We start from the raw sequence: 20,624 nt of genomic DNA on the forward strand, positions 1-20,624 counted from the left end.
GAATTGGCTACTATTTTGAGTTCTATGCCAACCAGATACCCTGGAAATGTTTCAAAGTCACGACAGTAATCGCTTCTCTGCTGAATCAGGAAATGGCAGCAGTTCGTTAGCTAGCTCTCACAGGAGCTGTCTCATTCTCAGGAGGTTACCTCCACATCAGCTCAGTCTTAAAGACTCTGACTATCTAGAAAAATGGTGCAAAAATGTCAAGATGTCTATTTTATTTCAATCACTGTGTGTAGAGTGTGGGTGGCTTGAGTATCTCTGGAGGGTATGGAAGTAAATTCCACTATTCAGGGCTGGCCTTATATGTAAGTAGATGATGCACAGTAAAACATTTTTGGTTGGGGATAGAATTTCTACCAGGTACTCTTCCAGCTCTGGATGAACTTCCTGAAGGAGATGCTTAATTCCACTAAGATACTGCTTGATACTCTATTAAATAGTGTGGTGGCTTAAGTGATAATGGCCCCAATAGGCTCATGTTTGATTGCATGGTCGGCAGTTAATAAAACTGTTTGGGAATGATTAAGTTTGGCCTTGTTGGATGAGGAATGTCACTGGGGATGGGCTTTGAAGTTTCAGAAGCGCAAGCCAGGATGAGTCTCTGTCTTTCTGTGTCTATTTGTCTCTCTGTGTCTGTCTCTCTGCCTGTCTCTGTCTCTGTCTCTCTCTCTGTCCCTCTCTGTCTCTCTGTCTCTCTGTCTCTCTGTCTGTCTGTCTGTCTGTCTCTCTCTGTACCCTGCCAGTGGATCAGAATGTAAGCTCTTGACTACTGCTCAAGGACCATGCCTTCCTCCAGCCTCCATATTCCCTGCCATGAGGCACATGCACCTCTGAAACTGTAAACAAGCTTCAACTAAAGGCTGCATTTTATAACTTTTCTTGGTTGTGACGTCTCCTCGCAACAATAGAACAGTACCTAAGACAGGTTGACAGCATAGAGAGCAGAAGATTTGTTTTTCTGATGGCGGCAGAGCAAGGTTTTGAGATTAGAGATACAGGCACTGGGGCCTAATCACCTGAGAGGAAGAAGAAAACAAACCATAGATCAGTGAGAAGAGTGCACGGTGGGTGCTAGAACAGCTAGCTATACCTCCGAAGCTGAAGCCTGTGCATCTGGAAGACAGGTAATGGTCCCAGGCTCCAGGAGGGAGAGAGAGAAAAAAGTGAAGTACCAACGAAGGACAAAATAGAAGAATGAATGCTTTCCATGTTCTCCCCAGGTTCCACTCAATTCAGCTGGAATTCAACAAACGTGAGCATCACAAGCAAGATTTTTTAATGGCTGCTATGTCTCTTTGTATCCTTTCACCCAGCAGTCCTTACCTACTGTTTTTGTTTGTTTGTTTAAAAATATTTTATTGAAGAATTTAGTATTGTATTTATCATAGAAGTTGGTCTTTAGTTTTTCTCTTTTATTTTTATATAAATATTTATATTATTACACATATATACAGTAGATTACCTATATATTTTTAATACATTTTTATTAATTTATACATATTACATCTCAGTTGTTAGCCCATCCCATGTATCCTCCCATTCCTCCCACTCCCCCCCTACTCCCCTCCCCTCCCCTAAGTCTGTGTCTGAGGGGGACCTCCTCCCCCTGAATATGCTCATACGGTATCAAGTCTCTCCTTGGTGACCTATTATCTTTCCTCTGAGTGCCACCAGGCATCTCCGTCCAAGGGACATGTTCAAATATGGGGCACCAGAGTTTGTGTGAAAGTTAGATCTCCTTCTCCACTCAACAGTGGAGAATGTCCATCGGCTAGTCCGGGTAGGGGTTCAAGGTTTTTACTGCCTATTTTTTCCTTGGCTGTTGCCACAGTTTGCGTAGGACCCCAGGGCCCAGACTCGCCTGTAGTTTTCCAGGACCCACTGGATCCTTCTATTTCCTCTTTCTCCCAGGCTTCTCACACCTAAAGTTTTAATAGGATGTCCTCCCCTCTTACCCACTATTCTGGTAGGTACAGTTTTTCATGGGGACGTACACCTTGGACTAGTGTCTCGATATAAGTGAGTATATACCATTTAGCTCTTTTTGCTTCTGTGTGAACTCACTCATTATGACAATTTCTAGTTCAATCCATTTATATATAAAGAAGAACCATGACACTATCAGGAATTATGTAAATGTTATATCTTTTCTATCTTGGTGTGTCTAAATTCTGAATGTAACTTAATATCCATTGCATGTTGTCATTAACAATTTAAAGGAACTATCTAGACCTAAAAACATCTTAACCCCTAAACAACTAAGCTTTATTGTAAAACTAAGCCTCTTGGTCTTCAACTCCATCCGAGACTTGAGAAGGAATAAACTTGATTACCTGAGTATGCTGGGACTGCAGGTTAATAGGTTTCCAAATGATAAGATGACAGAGACAGTTTGGTACCAGAATAGTCATGCAAAACTCTCTATAATGTTGGATCATCTTCTTCAGCCTCTGGCCCAAAATATCTGACAGACACATCTGTGAGGCAGGAACTATTAGCAGAGTTTTGCCATCAACTCTGCCTGCTTGGTCTTTTTTAGGCAGAATTCTGTCTCTGGTAGACATGAGGATATTTTGCCCAGTGGCTTGTTTGCCACATTTGAAGCCATTTCTGTAAGGAGATCCTTTGATGCTCATCATCCTCTTGAGATAGGCTGGTGTTGCCAAGAGTTAACCTGTCTCATTGTCAGTGTATCTTCCAAATAATAAAAACAGTTTTAAATGCCATATTCTTCAAGTCCCTGAATTTTTTGAAGACTATATCTAACTACCCTACCTTATCTTTCTATAGAATCATATCTTTCTTCTGCATTTAAGATGTATATTCTTGTGATAAAACTAGACTAGCTATTGACATGACCATGATTTGATCACCTAACAATTAACTTGTATAATTTATTTATCCTAAACAGCTTACAATAGCACTTTCAAAGCATTGGAAGTAAACCTTGCATTATAATTGAGTTTATGGGCACAATATCTCATATTAGAGTATATATAGAGAGAAAGATAATATATATATGTATATATACATATATATACATATAAATATATTGCGTGTGTGTGTGTGTGTGTGTGTGTGTGTGTGTGTGTGTGTGAAGAAAGCAAGTATTTTCTATTCACAAAACTGTAAAGTCACCGTCTTCCAGGCCATATCCTTTTTGTGAACTTTCTAGAAGATAACCTTTACTTTTTGATTAGCAACTCTATTTTGTTGGATGTAGTGGTGGATGCCTATAATCCCCACGCCAAATAGGCTGAGGCAGGAGAATCTCTAGTTGAAAGCCAGTCTGAGCTTCAGAAGAAGATCTCATCAGGACAAGCAAATCACCAAAATGAAAAGAAAGAAAGTGAAGGACTGTTGCCCTCTTTGTCTTTGTGTGGCTGCAATTCAGTCTCATCGTTTCACAGTGAATATGCCAAATGGCGTGGCAAAGAAGGAGAAAATATTTACTGTTTTCTAAAAATGTTCTTATAGCAGCATTTTTTAGGGTCATGTTGGTCCCAGAAATACTGTAAAAATGCAGTTTCACCAAAGGGTATGAAAACTACAGTAAAGCAGATAGCCCTATAACTTAAATTTATTATTCAGTCCAAATAAAACAATATTGATGTTATTTATAATTCATTTTTTTCTATTTTCACAACTGACAAAAGGAAATGAATTCTGTTGGGTCTTGCTGATGTTTAGACAATTCAATTGAAAGCACAGACCTCTGTTTCCAGGTTTCTGCATGTGTTGCAGCCAGCCTTGTCTACAGCAGAGAGGAAATGTGTGTGAAAGAAAGGAGGACTTGCCGTTTGTGAGCCTGTGGTTAAGTGTGGCTCACTAGGTCACTCCCTCGTGAGCCTTCCTCCTCTGCTCCACATGGACACAGGAAGGATTTCTCCAACCAGATCTCCCAGGGTTTCCTCTGTTTCTGACATTAAAAAGAGCAAATGGCGAGTTTTCTCTTAAGCACCATCTCCAGCTTTCAATTTAGGAAGGGATGGGGAAACCGGAAAAGATGATGACTGTAGGACCAGATCATCCTAACTTAAGCTAAAATTTTGCTCTTTGTTTGTGACCAAAACTTCTATTTATCTTAAGTTTTTTCATTCATAAGATGAAGGGGACAAGAATAGCATATGCTTTATGGATATTGTGTAGGGTTAAGTGAACAGAGTCAAAGCCTACAGACAGTGTGCGTGACAGAAACTGCAACAATTAATGTTCATTATTTTATGAGAAAATATTGATGGTGCACTTAGAAATTAAATACTTTATATATGGTGAATACTCATTATGGATATTAAATGTTATTATTTATTAAAATGTTAAAATAGGTTTTAAAATTAAAGCCACTAACAAATTACATTTAAATAATTTAAAGTCTAATAATATAGGAAACAATTTGTAGATGGAATAAATGTTTATTTTTTTTTAATTATGCAGAAAAGAATCAGGTTATTTCAGCTAATTGGGACACAGTAGATAGGAAGGGGTTGGGTAGAGCAGATCTAGGACCACAAACCTAAATGAGCCCCATTTTGTATATAAAACCTGTCAGTTAAGGGGGCAGGTCACTGACTGACATTAGGAAAAGCACTGATGATCTCTGTATTACAGAACAGAACATACAGGATAGTACTTCAAAACCAAGGGTCAGTGAGAGTACATGGCACTCGTCTAACTAGATCAGTTAGAATCGATGCGACAGTAATGACCTTGGGTCATCAGGCACTAGGAGAACTCTTTAAGCAGCGATCCGTAGGGGCTAAAAGAAAAGTCTAACAAGAATGAAGACTTTAGGATGGTTTTTATTGTTGTGAGAGCAAGGCTCTCAAAAAACATGGGTCCAGGAAAGATGGAGAGCCCATGGTCAGAAATGGCTACTGAGTTGGAGGCTAGTTCCCAACCAGCGGCCTTCCTCCAGAAGACTTGGCTTGCAGACTCTAAAATTAGTTTTCCAACATAAATGCCCGCAACACAGATTTAAAAAAAAAAACCAACCTACCTGTCTGACATCAACTCATTTGCAAAAGTTCAATAACATGAGCAGTCTGACTGTTTGAGTCAGGATATGTTAGTTCCAACAAACATGGATCCTGTTTTTCAGAACTGGAAAAATAAATAAAAATAAATAAATAAATAAATACATCCAGTAGAATGTCAACTAGCTTCCCAACTGAGGGGTAAGGTGAGTAAGGCCTCCCATTTCTTCTGCTAAAAGACTAGATCCTGCAAGTTTAGGCAAGGCTACGCGTTGACTGGAGGAAGTCAACCAGCACAAGCGTTATGAGAGGCTTGAGAGAAGGGGGGATGTCTACACTCCGCCCATCCCTACTGCGCTTCTATCTGCATCTTTTGCCTCAGAAAAGTGACAGCATGCAATTCATAGACACCAACACTTAGCCCACTAGCCAGTTCACACTCAAACTAGATAGAGCACAACAACAAGGTGGAAACAAAATAGGTGCTCCTGTGACAGAGGCTGAATCTGCCTGGGCTCTTTCTCAGAAGAAAGCGTTGTGATTTTCCTCCCCGTCAAAGAAATCGTCCTGTCGACTCTCAAAGTGGAGCTTGGAAGCAACTGATGAAAATAGCATCAAGAACAACCACTATTGAAAAACGTTCTGTGTGACCACTCTCAGCGTAGGGATCCTTATCATTGCTGGTGTCCGTGAACTCTCCTTGAAGTGGATTTCAAAGACTTATTCTGTGGAGCCCAGGTCATCACGGGAAGGTGAGGGTCCACCTGAGCGAAGGAGGCTGGGGCTCTGTATGCTCATTGCAGCTTCATCAAAGTGGCTCTATTTACACCTGCTTATGTCCTGATGCCTCCCGGGAAACATAATCTCAGAAAGTATTTCTTTACATTTGAGAATGTGGCATGTTCCTTCTCTAACACTACTCCTGGCAAGCATGATGTGAGCTGAAATGCTGCCCCGTGCCCTGCCACTGTGCCCTGCTACTGTGTCCTGCCCTGCCACTGTGCCCTGCCACTGTGCCCTGCCACTGTGTTCTTGCACCGTTCGCTGCCCTGCCACCGTGCCCTGCCACCATGTCCTGCCACTGTGTCCTGCCCCGGCACCATTCCCTGCCACCGTGTCCTGCCAGCGTGCTCTGCCACCGTGTCCTGCCAGTGTGCCCTGCCACCGTGCCCTGCCACTATGTCTTGCCAGGCAGGAGGCTGAAACCAGGAGCCCGTGGAAACCCTTCCTCTCCTGAACTCTTAGTATCACAACCAGGGAGATAGGAACAGCTGATTCCTCATTCAGCAAAGTTAAAGCTGTCTGAGATACTTGTTAATGTAAAAGTGACTGTGGAATTATAAAAGAGAGAGAACAAGATTTAACAGTTCTATGGTTTTTCCATATTAAGTAAAATAAATATACTATAAAAATATATTTAAAACTACCTATACAATAGTTGAACCTCCCTAAAATAACTACTGTTGAATTTTTATCATGTAAAAAAATTCTAATATTGTTCTTTGTCTTCAAATTTTTTTAAAAATTGTCTATGTTTAACACCTGAGGAAAGTAACACCTGCCCACAGTAACACAGATGAGCAAAGAGCATCACTGAGGTCTGTTTCTTTTGTTCCTGATAAGAGAACAGAAAAGGGGCAGTTTATCCTTCGCTGCCTCAGACAAAGGCCGCATCTGCTGGAGTCTTTGTCTTTTGATGCAATCCAGCGGTGCAGCTAAAGGTGGGACTCATGTCTGCCGCGTCTATCACTTACATCTAAGCCAACTGTCCCCAGAGGAGGAAACCCCCGCCCACTAAGTTTCATAAAATAGAATATGTACTCTGAAAAAGACCAGAGAGATGATTTACACCCAAGCCCCATGGGTTTATATAGTTCTTAAACATTATCTTCTCCTTAGGCCAGGTTTTTATCATTAAGCATTAATGCCATTTAGAAGGCATAAAAGATTGTTATAAACTTTGAAAGATTTTAAGAGCAAATAAATGCTATCTTATCAATTTCAGAGTCAAAGAATATTAAAATTAGATTAAAAATACACAATTAACCTAATACATTTTGAATTTGGACTAATTGTTTGAAATTCAAAAGGACCCCAGGATATTTTTCACTTGAAACACAGGAATAAAAAATTCATACTAAACAGGCAGAGTTTGCCCTCAAGGTTGAAAACATTAATCACCATGCATCTAACTGTTAACTGTAAAAAATCACTTTTCTTCTGATTTAAAGAGAATTATTTAGTGAGTGTTTTTAACTTCTCTACTTTCTCAAGCAGCAGCAGTAACAGGGGGTCAGGTCCTGGGCTCCTCTGCTCCTTCATGACTCCCCTCACTACAAGAAGTCGCCTTTGATATCCAGGAAACTCCTGGACCAAGGAAGAACACACAGAGCTGGGAAGACAGGCATCGGCTAAGGATGCATCTGAGGTCTGGTTCACAAATCGAAGAAATTAGTGGAGTTCAACTGGATGAGGATGCACACAGTAATTCAAAACCAACCAAGTGCGCTGATCGGCACAGGACTGTATGAAGTGTCCTATCATCAAAAACCATCAAGTAGCAGCTAAAGAAAAACATGGCTTTTCATTGGCTGGGTGAGAACATTTTATACTTAGAAAGAAACAAATATAATAAACCTGCCTCGCAACTACCTCGTGCAGCTTTCAGATAGGGCCACAATTTGCTACTGCTTGCCTTGCCCTTTATGTTGTGACATTTCGTTATGTGAGAACCACATGCCTTTCTTGTCATAGAAGGACTACACTATTTGGTTAATATAGAAAAAGGATTTAGAGGACTTTGAGTTAAAATTGACTTAATCTATGACAAGGGAATTGCATATTTCATAGCCTTTCTGGCTCTAGACAATGCATTTGACACTGAGATGTAGACAGAAATTTTAGAAAAACATCTATCACTAATTGTCTAAAAAGCTGTTATTATTTTTGCCTTGTTTGTTTTTTCAAATTAAAACTCCAATTAGACGCTATCATCCCTTGATTGCTATAGCAGGTCCTACTAGTATCTCCTAGTGCTGTTACAATTCACTGTCATATCAGGACATATGATGTAACAGTTTGCTCATTCTTTAGTCAACTTTCCAAGTATTTGTTATTATTTCATATTACTTCTTATATTTCACATTATTTCTTATAGCTATTTCATATTTCTAAGGAAATATGTTCAGACATCAACAGTCCAATAATTTCAATTTTCTTCCTTGAATATCATTATGTTCCTAAGACATGAGTCAGGATCAACACAATCAAAAACATTAACTTAGGGTCTGGGGAGATGGCTCACTGGTTAAGAGCATTTCTGCTCTGGGATCCAGGTTTGGTGTCTCACAACACGTGTGTATCCAGTTCCAGGGGATCTTATGCCCTCTTCTAATTGACTCGGGCAGGCTTCTGCACAGACATGCTGCAAATAAATGCACTCCAGCATCCACACACTCACAATAAATAAATAAATAAATCTTTTAAATTATTGCTTTCTAGGCTCAGTTTATTTTGTGAAAATAAAATAATTTCCCAAATCATTAGCTAAATTGTCAGACTCACATATAGACTCAGAAAAATTTAGAACAAATTTGAGGGGAGTGTCTCCACCCTTTTTTTAAAATATATTTTATTAATTTATTCATACATCTCAATGGTTACCCCATCCCGGGTATCCTCCCATTCCTCCCTCCCTTCCACTTCCCTTCACTCCCCTCCCCTATGACTGTGCATTAGGGGGACCCCCTCCCCCTCTACATGCCCACAGGATATGAAGTCTCCTCCTGGTAGCCTGCCATCCTTCCTCCGAGGGCCACCAGGCCTCCCCATCCAGGAGACGGAGTCAAACATGGGGCACCAGAGTTCGTGTGCAAGTCAGACCCCACTCTACACCCAACTGCCATTGACCATGGGTGAGAAAGCCAGGCTTCTGAGAACATCTCAGGCAAAGAGCTAAAAAGTAAACAAAACAAGTGGGATTAGAATAATGATTGAGTGCATGCGTGTGGAGGGTTTTGTGTGTGTACACACATGTGTGTATGTGTGTGTGTTTGTGTTCGTGTGTGTGTGTGTGTGCATTTGCAGTCTCATGTGTAGAGCCCACCTTATGTTTTTACAGAGTGTTTTTCACTAAACCTGGAGCTGATCAAGTCAACTAGACTACCTGGCCAATGAGCTCCAGGAACCTGGCCATCTCCACCTCTTAAGGAAGTACTCTACTGAAAACACTATCTCCTTAGCCCTGGCGATTAGAATACATATTAGTCATTAACCACATGAAAGCAATCACTACGTTTTGTTGATGCTTAAGTATATGGTCTAATAAGATGATGACAATGAAGCATTTTTAAAAGTCTTTGCAATATTTATAAGGGGAATAAGATGAAAAGTCACATTAAACTTTGTAAGTCAAGACTTCATGGTTAAATCTCTAGCAAACTCATCAAAAACATAGTTTGTGTGTGTTTCTACACTATCAGGAAGGGTATTATAGAAAGTAATTCCTAGTAAAAAAACACTCAAGGAAGAATAAAAGAGGAAATAGCCCTACACCTAGAGTCAAAAATAGAAACTGCTTGAAAAGTGAGATATAAGAAAGATATCTTAATATACCCATTAGGTATAATTAAATGTTTTAATTAAAGACAAAAATGTCTAACACATAATTACAAATCATATACAAGTAAATACTATTCTTAAAACAAAGCTACAGTATATGATGTTAGAAATAAAAGTAAAAAGTAGTCTATTCACATCAACATTGTGTGAAATGAACTTTAAGAACTGTCAAAAGTAAAGAAAGACTTACTAGTAAGAGCTGCACCAGAAACATACAGTAATTTAAAATGTGTGGTATTAACATGCCCTCAGAAGTAAAGTTAATAATTGACACAATGAAACAAACAATGCTAATTAATAATTTAAACACATCTTTAGTAATTAATATAATAGGTACAATTAGCATTTGTTTTTGAGATAGGGTTTATCTAGTTGCCCTAGAGTAGCTGTAGACTCATTATCTTCTTCCTCAACTTCCAGGATGCTGGGTATGGACCATCATAGAAGTTAAATATATATATATATATATATATATATATATATATATATATATATATTTATGTGATAAAATTAAATATAAGTAATATAAAGCATAGGGCCAAACATTTCAGGATATGAGCTACTAAAAGCATATTCCCAATGTTGTTGGCCATATACTGACCACGAAAACATCTTAAAATTTCAAAAGAATGGAGAATACAGACAATTTTCTATGACCCTAATGTTCATAGGGTAGAAGTTAGTAAACAAACAAACAAACAAACAAAAACAAAAACAAACAAAAAAACCTTGCAATATTCTTTATCAAAACTTGGGAAATGCTGCAAGGATTACTTTTTAAAGGAAATTTATAATTGTAAATAAATACAAAAGGCTCTAAGGTCAAAAATTAATAAATAGTGCCTCAGGAGGCTGAGAAGCTTCCGTAGGGCAGAAGACACTGTCAACAGAACAAAATGACAGCCTACAGACTGGAAAAGATCTTAACAACCCCTACATTTGACAAAGGACTAATATCTAATATATATAAAGATCTCAAGAAAGTAAATACCACCAAACCAAATAACCCAATTAAGAAATGGGGCTCAGAACTAAACAGAGAATTCTCAATGGAGGAATACCGAATGGCTGAGAAACACTTAAAGAAATGCTCAACGTCCTTATTCATCAGAGAAATGGAAATCAAAATGACTCTGAGATTCCATCTTACACCAATCAGAATGGATAAGATCAAAAACTCAAGTAACAGCATATTCTGACAAGGATGTGGAAAAAGGGAAACACTCCTTCACTGCTGGTGGGAGTACAAACTTGTACAACCACTTTGGAAATCAATTTGGCACTTTCTCAGAAAACTGAGAATAGGGCTACCTCAAGACCCAGCTATTCCATTCCTTGGAATATACCCAATAGATCCTCTACAATACAACAAAGAAATATGCTCAACCATGTTCATAATAGCCTTATTCATAATAGCCAGGACCTGGAAACAACCTAGATGTCCCTTAGTTGAAGAATGGATAAAGAAACTGTGGTACATTTACACAATGCAATACTACTCAGTTATTAAAAACAATGAAATCATGACATTTGCAGGCAAATGGATGGAACTAGAAATGATCGTCCTGAGTGAGTTAACCCAGACCCAGGAAGATACACATGACATATACTCACTTATAATTAGACACTAGCCCAACAGAGATGTTCCCTGGAAGTCTTCACCTAGCTGGAGAGTGAGATAGATACTGGGACTTATTATTGGGACTCTAGGTGAGAGCTAAGGAAGAAAAGGGAAATAGAAGGATCCAGAGGGTACTAGAAATGTACAAGAAGACCATTAAGGCTGGCAGATCTGGACCCAGGCGGGTCAGCTCAAAGTACTATATGCCAACCAAGGTCAATACATGTTGTAAACCTAGAACTCCTATCCAGATCTAGCTAATGAACACCACATTCTCCATAATTGTGTAGAGAGCCGGGACTGACTCAGACATGAACTCTGGTGCCCCCTATTTGACCACTTCCCCTTGGTGGGGAGGCCTGGTGACACTCAGAGCAAGAGGAAGCAGGCTGCCAGGAAGAGACCTGATAGGCAGTGATCTTATACTGGGGGACAAGGTGCCCTTCTGTTACAGACCTAGGGGAGGGGAATAGGATGAAAGAGGGAGGGAGGGGGAATGGGAAGATAAAAGTGAGGGGATAACAAATCAAATGTAATCTGAATAAATTACTTAAATAAAATTTTTAAAAGAGATAATATATCAGAACCTAATCTCAATGTAGTATACAGCTTCTAATATTAGAAATAGAAACAATACAAATGAGTAGAAGTACATAAAAGGATGAGGGCATATGTTATAATATTTTACTGCATAACACGAATAAAATGAATTTTATTTAAAAATAATAATTTAGTTACATCTGATTATACTGGTAAATGAAAATGATTGTCAAAAATAACAAAACCAATATGAATAGAGACATCACTACAGATCTTTTCCATATGAATGACTTCAACATTTTGTCAACATATTTTTAAAAATCAGATTAATTGAAAGAGTTTACATAAAAACATAACCCAAAATTGATCAAAAATTTAATTTTGAGTAATGTGTGAGTAGTCAGAAGTAAAAGTAAAAGTCACACAATGAAACACACATAACTGTTAATGACTCTTTGCATGACATTTACAAAACAAATCAACAAAGAAATGATAGGCACTTATAGAAGAATTTAATTTCATTAAAAACAAAGACAAGAAAACAATCTCATGAGAAATCACTGATGCTTGTGCAAGGATCAGATGTCATTGTAGTCCATGCAGAGGTTAATGATTTAAACCGTGAGCTAGAAAAATGATATTTAGTTGTAAAGAGTGAATTTAGGCTCACAATTCACCAACTGTAACCCTATATGATCACAGCTCTAAATATATAAGACAAAAACATCAGAATTCTGGGAGAAAGCCTGGATGGGCTCATGTTTGAGGAGGACTTCTGAGATTTCGTGTCAAAGGCACCACCCAGAAATGAAGGAATTGAGAAGCAGGACCTCATTCAAATGAAGCACTTCTGATTTGTACAAGAATTCAAGAAATTAAACACAAGCAAACAAATAATCCAGTTAAAATGGGGTACAGAGCTAAACAGAATTCTCAACAGAGGAATCTCTTATGGCCGAGAAACACTTAGAGAAAGGCTCAGCATCCCTAGTCATCAGGAAAATGCGACTCAAAATGACTCTGAGATTTCATCTTACATCTATCAGGATGGCTAAGATTAAAAACTCAAGGAAGTGTGGAAAAAGGGGAACACTCCTCCATTGCAGGTGGGAGTGAACACTTGTACAACCACTTTGGAAATCAATCTGGCAGTTTCTCGGAAAGTTTGGAATAGTTCTACCACAAGACTCAGCTACGACACTCCTGGGTGTATACTCAAAAGATGCTCCACCATACAACAAGGCCATTTGTTCCACTGTGTTCAGAGCAGCTTTATTGCAATAGCCAGGAACTGGAATAACACAGATGTCCCTCAACTGAAGGATAGATAAAGTAACTGTGGGACATTTACATAATGGAGTACTACTCAGCTACTAAAAACAAGGAAATCAAGAAATTTGCAGGCAAATAGATAGAGCTAGAAATAATCATCTTGAGTGAGGAAGGCCAGCCCAGAAATACAAAAATAGCATGGACTCACAAATAAGTAGATATTAACCATATAGTACAGGATAATTATACTATGGTCCACAGATTCCCAAGAAGGTAAGTAACAAGAGGGGCCCAAAGGAGGATGCTTGAATTTCACTCAAAAGGGAAATAAAATATACATAGGAAGTAGATGAAGAGTGGGAACTGAGTGGGAGAATGTGTGGAGAGGGAAAGGAAGATGGGGATCAGGTGTGAGGAGAGTAGGCATGAGAGGTGAGAGGGCCAGGAGAGAGAAGGGAATCCAAAGGGGGTGTCTCTGAGACCAGCTGAAGACCTGAGCCAGAGCATGCTCCTGGGGGAATATGGGTGTGATTCTAGCTGAGACTTCTAGCATTGGGGGACATGGAGACAGAAGTGGCCACCTCCTAGCCTGATAGGACTTCCAGTAGAGGGAGTGAGACACCAATCCACCCACAAAACCTTTACTCCAAGGTACCTGCCTACAAGATACACAGAGTTAAAGATGGAGCAGTCGCAGGGGGAATGGCAAACTAATGACTGACTCAATTGAGACTCGTTCCACGGGACAGGGGCAACTCCTGACACTATTAATGATACTCTGCTGTACTTGCCAACAGGGACTCTCCTACCAAAGAGGAAATGTAAACACCAATGAAGCCACAAACCCTTTGATCTACAATGGTGTCCTGCCCTCAAGATTTGCTAGTGCAATGGTGGCACAAGGCTTCTGGGAATAACCAATTGATATCTGATTTGACTTAAGGCCTATTCCAAGAGATGGCCTATGAACCTAGAGTAACATCAAACACTACTTTTCTAAACCTCCTCCACCTTCAAACAAAAATACAACCATAAAATTACTCCAACGGCATTCTGTTATACCCATTGTTCAGTTCAACCATTATCAGAGAAACATTCTCCTGCAGCAGATGAAAACAAATACAGAGATCCACAGCCAGACATTAAGCATAGAGCTAGAGACCTTGGAACATCCAGCCCTAAATAAGATGTCTATATCAAATCCCTTCCCTCAGAGCTCTGGGCACCCTGAGGAAGTCGAGGAAGAAAGAATACAAAAGCCAGAAGGGATGGAAGACACCAAGAACATAAAGTCCTCTACATCAACACAATGGATGTGCATACCATCTTACAGAAACTGAGGTAGCTTATATAGGGCCTTCACATTTTGCACCAGATGAGATCCTAGAGATGAAATAAGTGGTCACATGCTCCGATCCCTAACCCAGAAGCAAACTCTAATTGATAACCAATTGCAAAGGAAAACCTAGTTTCTTCCAAAGGGATCTCACTTGGAAAATAAAGTACTCTTAAGGGAAGCCTGGATGCCCAGGAGTAGATGGCTGATAGAAAACAAACTCAGCAGCATCTTTTGAGGTTCCTTGCCTCATAGTATCATGTCAGGGCTTCTTGTCTTTCTTTTAATTGTATCTTATTTTAAATTTATTTGCATATTTTTCCCATTTACCTATGGGTCCTTTTCATGTTTGGTGTTTTGGGGATTCCTGAGTGTGCAAGCAAGTGAGACTTTGCTTATTTTTCTTGTATTAAACTCCTTTTCTTCTTTTGGTTTGTTTTGTCCAATTCTGATGTGGTTTTTTTTTTTTTGCTTTACTGTATCATATTATAAAATATTTTTTTATTATGCCTCAGAAGCATGCTTGTTTTCTAAAGAGAAACAGGAAGGGAATGAATCTGAATGGGAGGGGAGGTGGTGATGAACTGGGAGGAGCCGAGAAAGGGGAAATTATAAGTAGGGTATACTATTTGAGAGAAACATCTATTTTCAATAAATGGAAAAATAATAATAATTTCCTGAGGACTAAAGTTTATTTTAAAAGTTATAAGAAGATATTACCCCCAATTACTATTAGTTCTAAGGACTAAAATTAAATATTGATGGTAGAGCTATTGACGAAATAACCCATTGATCACTCACACGGAGAATATATTTTTACAAGTATCCAGAATAAGCACATATATATAGAAGTATGCAGTACACTATGGAGTGGCCAATGGAGTGGAGCAAGAATAGGTGTTGCGGTGGGTGGGTAGGAAGGAAGGAGAGACAACTAATAGTAATGAGGTTTTGTTTCCTCTGATAACTATGTTTTAAAACTCAGCATTGTAAATTAGTATACAACTGTGACCAGATGGATTGAACTAGAAATGATCATAATGAGTGAGTTAACTCAGAAGCAGAAAGAGCCAAATGGTGTATACTCACTTATTTCTGGACACTAGCCTAAGGGGCATGTCCCATGAAAATCTTCACTTACCAGGAAAGTGGGACAGAGGGGGGGACATCCTATTGGGGCTCTAGGTGAGAGAAGCATGGGAGAATGGGGAAATAGAAGGATCCAGAGGGTCCTGGAAACCTACAAAAAGAACTATGGCACCAGCTAAGGACAATATGTGCAGTAAACTTTAAACCCCTACCCAGATCTAGCCAATGGACAGACATTCTCCACAGTAGAGTGGAGAGTGGGGTCTGACTTTCACACGAACTCTGGTGCCTCATATTTGACCACGTCCCCTGGATGGGGAGACCTGGTGGCACTCAGAGGAAGGACAGCAGGTTACCAAGAAGAGATTTCATACCCTATGAGCGTATACAGGGGGAGGAAGTCTCCCTCAGTCACAGTCATAGGGGAGGGGAATAAGGGGAAAATGGGAGGGAGGGAAGAATGGGAGGATACACGGGATGGGATAACAACTGAGATGCAATATGAATAAATTAACAAAATATATTAAAAATGATCAACAACAACAATAAAAAACTCTCATATCATCACTTCAAACATTTATAGATTTGATTTTAATTGTGTATATTCATGTGCATCTGTACATTTGTGGACACCCATGCAGATGTCTGTGGAGGCCTAAAAAGGGTGCCAGGTCCCCTGGATCTGGAGTTACAGACAGTTGTGAGCCAACCTATGTGGGTGCTGGGAACCAAACTTTGGTCCTCTGGAAACTGTATGCGCTGGCTCCCACTGAGCCATCTCCCCAGTCACAAGACGGCCATATTAATGAGTGATTTTTGTGCATACAGGATATCTCAATAAAGATTTTCAAATACTAAAATAACTAATGATAGTGGTGCAGAGAAGGCACATGAAGGAGAACATATATCACATGATTCTATCTATGAAAGTTAGACTACTGTCATACACTGTTCACATTTGCTTGTGACACTATAGATAACTTCATGGTAGTAAAGATGATGATTATTTTGAGGGGAGTGTTGGGAGTATTGGGCAGTGATGACAGGGATGTCTGAGATGTTGACAATTTCACTTCTTGCCTTCTGTTTTGGCCACATACGAGTGTGGTGTGTTCTCCATGCTAAACTTTAGGCATCTCTTCTTGACAGTTTTCCTCTACATGTCATGTTTTTAATAGAATGTTGAAAGTAAGATAATTCTCTTAAAATGTAAAAATGTACAGTCACTACCTTTGAAATATTAATGTCATTTTGTTTTTGTGGTTTTTGTTTTGGCTTATGAATGGCCAGATTCTAATTAATTGATGAAAAGGCAGTGTTCTACCTTTGGCTAGTTCATTAATAATTTGTTTTGAGAGTACTTTCATTCTGTAATCAAACATGACCAAGAACTTATTAGGTGCTCTGGTTGGCCTGGAACATACTTCAGGCCTCTTGTCTTAGTCTCCTAAGTGCTGGTATGACAAGCATGAGCTACTATACCTGATAATAATAATTGGCATTTGTAAATACAAGACTAATATGTGCTTAGGACTTTAGATTTGATCCTGTTCCCCATTTGACATGGAACAGGATGTTTGTGGTCTTCAGATATATGAGTTACTATTATTATAAATATAATATACGTATTGCAGAATTCTAAGATGTTAGATTAATTTTCAATAATTTGGTAAAAATTGATACTGCAACAATCACGATTAAAACAGATGAAAATGGTCTTGCTTGGACACTTTCAAGACCATAGTGGCCATTAATCGTTACTGCACCATTGATATAGAAATAGGTCATGGAAACATACGTTTGGGTTGACAGAATTTCAGATAAGACCATATGCAGTTAGTGTCTCTGAGGATAATTTCAATGTCACCTTGCCTGGAAAAAGTCTTGAGTTTTATTTAAACAAAATCTCAAACTCATTTTTTACTGAGTCTCAGGGGTAAAAATCCTCACCTTTTGTCTCAGTTTTTCCCTCTAACATGACAATAATCTTCCACAAACTGATTGCAAAGGCTTCCTAGTGTAAACATCCAACTGTGTTCATGATCACACAAATACACACACACGCGCGCGCGCACACACACACACACACACACACACACACACACACAGGAGTGAGTTTTGGCTTACAAGCTTTCAAAATTTTAGAGTCTATACTATTCTCTGTTTTCCCAAAGATTTTCCAATCTTTCTTTTTTAAAAAATATTAGAATCATACATAGGTTTGAATAATGATAGTAAATTGCCCAGTACATCCAAGATATTATACATGCATGTATTACATATATGGGGCTATGAATTAAAGACTATCCTTCATATAGTACAGAATCTTTATAAGGAGGTATAACTGATTAAAGCTGCCTATTACTGTCTTTGTGTGCTAGTTGTACTCTAGATGCTAAAATTTCTGATTACATGTAAAGTCTAATTTTAAACCTTTGTGCTCTTTCTTATACCTAATTTCAAGAGGAAAGGTCTTAAAATTCAGTAATTTCATTTTAATAACTTAAAAGGGTAGAACTGTGTCTCCCAAATATCAAGCTATGAGCTTTCCTTTCCTGGGAACCTTCTCCTATACACTACATTTTAGAGAGTCAGAGAAAATTAAAAAAAAAAAAAAACCAAACTTTTCTTAAGCAAGGTTAGGCATACAAATTTATAACCTTATCTAAAGTTTACCCAGAACTTTGAGCCATCTTGTGAACTTTCAGTGACTGTCAGAGGAAAGGAAGGCAGCTCAAAGGCAGAGTGAGGCAACCCACAGAAAGCCTGGCCTCAAGAACAATGACAGGCTTTGGCCTTTTAAACTCAGAGACAGGGGAAAAGTTTGAGCTAAATCCAGATGATTTAATTTTTTTTCATGGAGAGAAAAGAGAATTTCCTCTACCTGCACCCTTTTATTCCTACGCTCGACACAATTCTCATCGGAACACAATAGAAACAAAGAGAGGAAGTCGTGCGTGGTATCCTTTACACTTATGTCTTCAAGGTTGTTTGGAAATCTTAGAGGCAGTTTTCCTTTCTCCAAACGTTCCCTTCCGCTGTTTCTTTAAGTAGAAGAGTTAAAGAGGTTTTATATACTGTACCTTTTCAGAGTGTATATGCTTCTGTGCACAGTGTTTGCTTTTCTTAGAGATATGAATCTCTTTTGTTCATTTACCATCTTTGAAATTCATTTCTAGTAGCTGCAGAGCTGTGTTAATAGGCTCCTAACATAGCTGTCATTTCAAGTAATAGGTGCCAAGCTTTCAGCAGCTTATTAACACATTATAACAGCAAGCCCTATACTAAACAAACAAATTGCACAGCAGAGGACACAGGCAAAATTAATGTGTATAAATATATACATTCATATGTATACATACATACATACAGTATATACTTAGGGCTCATCAACATATTTGGTTCCATACATGATTAGCCCAGAATTGGCATTTTGTTTTCTATGAATATTCACAGGGAGAAAGAGTGGATTGGATTTGTATTTGGTCCCAAATGTGAGACGAATACAAACTGGTATAATTACTGAAAGATTTCCATCCTCTTAGCCCAGCGACGCTCTCAAGACCAAAAAATTGCAGACTTGTGGTATTTCACATCATACGACTGTGCTAACGTGATCTTTCAGCGCCACTTCATGGGAGATACTGCAGAGGAAGGAAAGAGTGGAAATAAGGAAGGAAATCTACCAACTGGCAAGACTGCCGAGAAAAAGACATACAAATATGAAAGCATGCTTCTAAGAGTCAAAATTTGCATTTGTATATGTACACTGGACCAACTTTCTACAAAACAAATATATTCTTCCAGATGTAGGGCAGACATATGTACAGATAAATTCGACAATGTATATTCACACATGAGGTTATAAATACAGATAAATATACACATACACACATGAGTATGTCTCTAGAGCTGCACTGTCCTTTACAAGTGTTTATACAGTTAATGGTTGCATAAAAATTCTCAGCAGCTTTCAAGAAGGCATATTTCAATAAAGGCTCCAAATTTACATTGTAGTAAATGCTGACCTTTTATAAGTATGAAAAATTCCAACACAATTTATAATCATGTTGTAATATATTTGCAAGTTGTAAATTTTAAGTTGTATGTTAAATCAACATTTACATCAGCTTGGCATTTTATAGAATTTACTGACATCTATACGATTAAGAATGGCTTGACGGTCACTGGTTACCTTGCAAGATTTAGTATGTACTGTGTTTATTGTTACTAATAATAACTGGTTGATTAATCGCCTAGGAAAATACCAGTGATGAGCTAGTAACTTTATGAACTGCTTATGTTACTCAAGATATTTCTAGGATTTGCAGAAAAACTTTCAAGTCTGAGAAAGCAACACAAATTCAAAACAAGATAGTCTAATTTAGTAACGGAATTGAAGTAAATAATAGTTGAGTTTGTGAGCAGAAAATTGCCTTCCTACACTGCTCTTTAATCTGATGCATTACAGTTTGACATCATTCAATTAAGAAAACATTATTTGACACTGATAAGAATAGAGAGTAGTTGACTTTAGGAAGCTTTAGTATGAGAAATACCCAGATTATATCATCATAACTTTGAATGTCTATAAGATTATTTAAGCTTTTATACACCATAATGAAACAATCCACAGGAAATTAATAATCTGGCACTTAGCAATGGACTTGTGCTGTTTCATATGCATATAATAGCATATGTGTGACAAATTCCCTATAGTTGGGACTTTCCACCACATACCTTCCCTTTCCTCTAGCCCCTAGAGGGCCATTTTCAATGCACTAGATCTCTTGTTTTAAATACCTCAAGTTGATTTTTAAACTTAAAGAAAGAGATTTTGGAAATTAAAACACTTCTTTCAGTTGATATTCAGAAATTCCCTTAGTCAATTATTAGACTGATGTCTACGTGTCTCAGATCACACTATTATGCGGCATTTCATCATAACCTAGTTAAAGAATAGGGCTTTTAGGGTACAAAATCCTGTTAAAAAAAAGTCCCATGCATTATTTACCTTCTTCTCCCCAGTGCTCAGTATACTACCTGGCATGAGGGAACTCTTCTATAAATACTGACTTGATGGAAAAAACTAATGGATAAAGATTAGTCCTCTTTGTATTTTTAGATTCATCTCAGCTCCTACTGCTAAGTCAAATCAAGTTCCTTT

Source organism: Acomys minous (genome assembly GCF_964271855.1).
Source record: "Acomys minous genome assembly, chromosome: 3".
NCBI classification, from domain to species: domain Eukaryota; kingdom Metazoa; phylum Chordata; class Mammalia; order Rodentia; family Muridae; genus Acomys; species Acomys minous.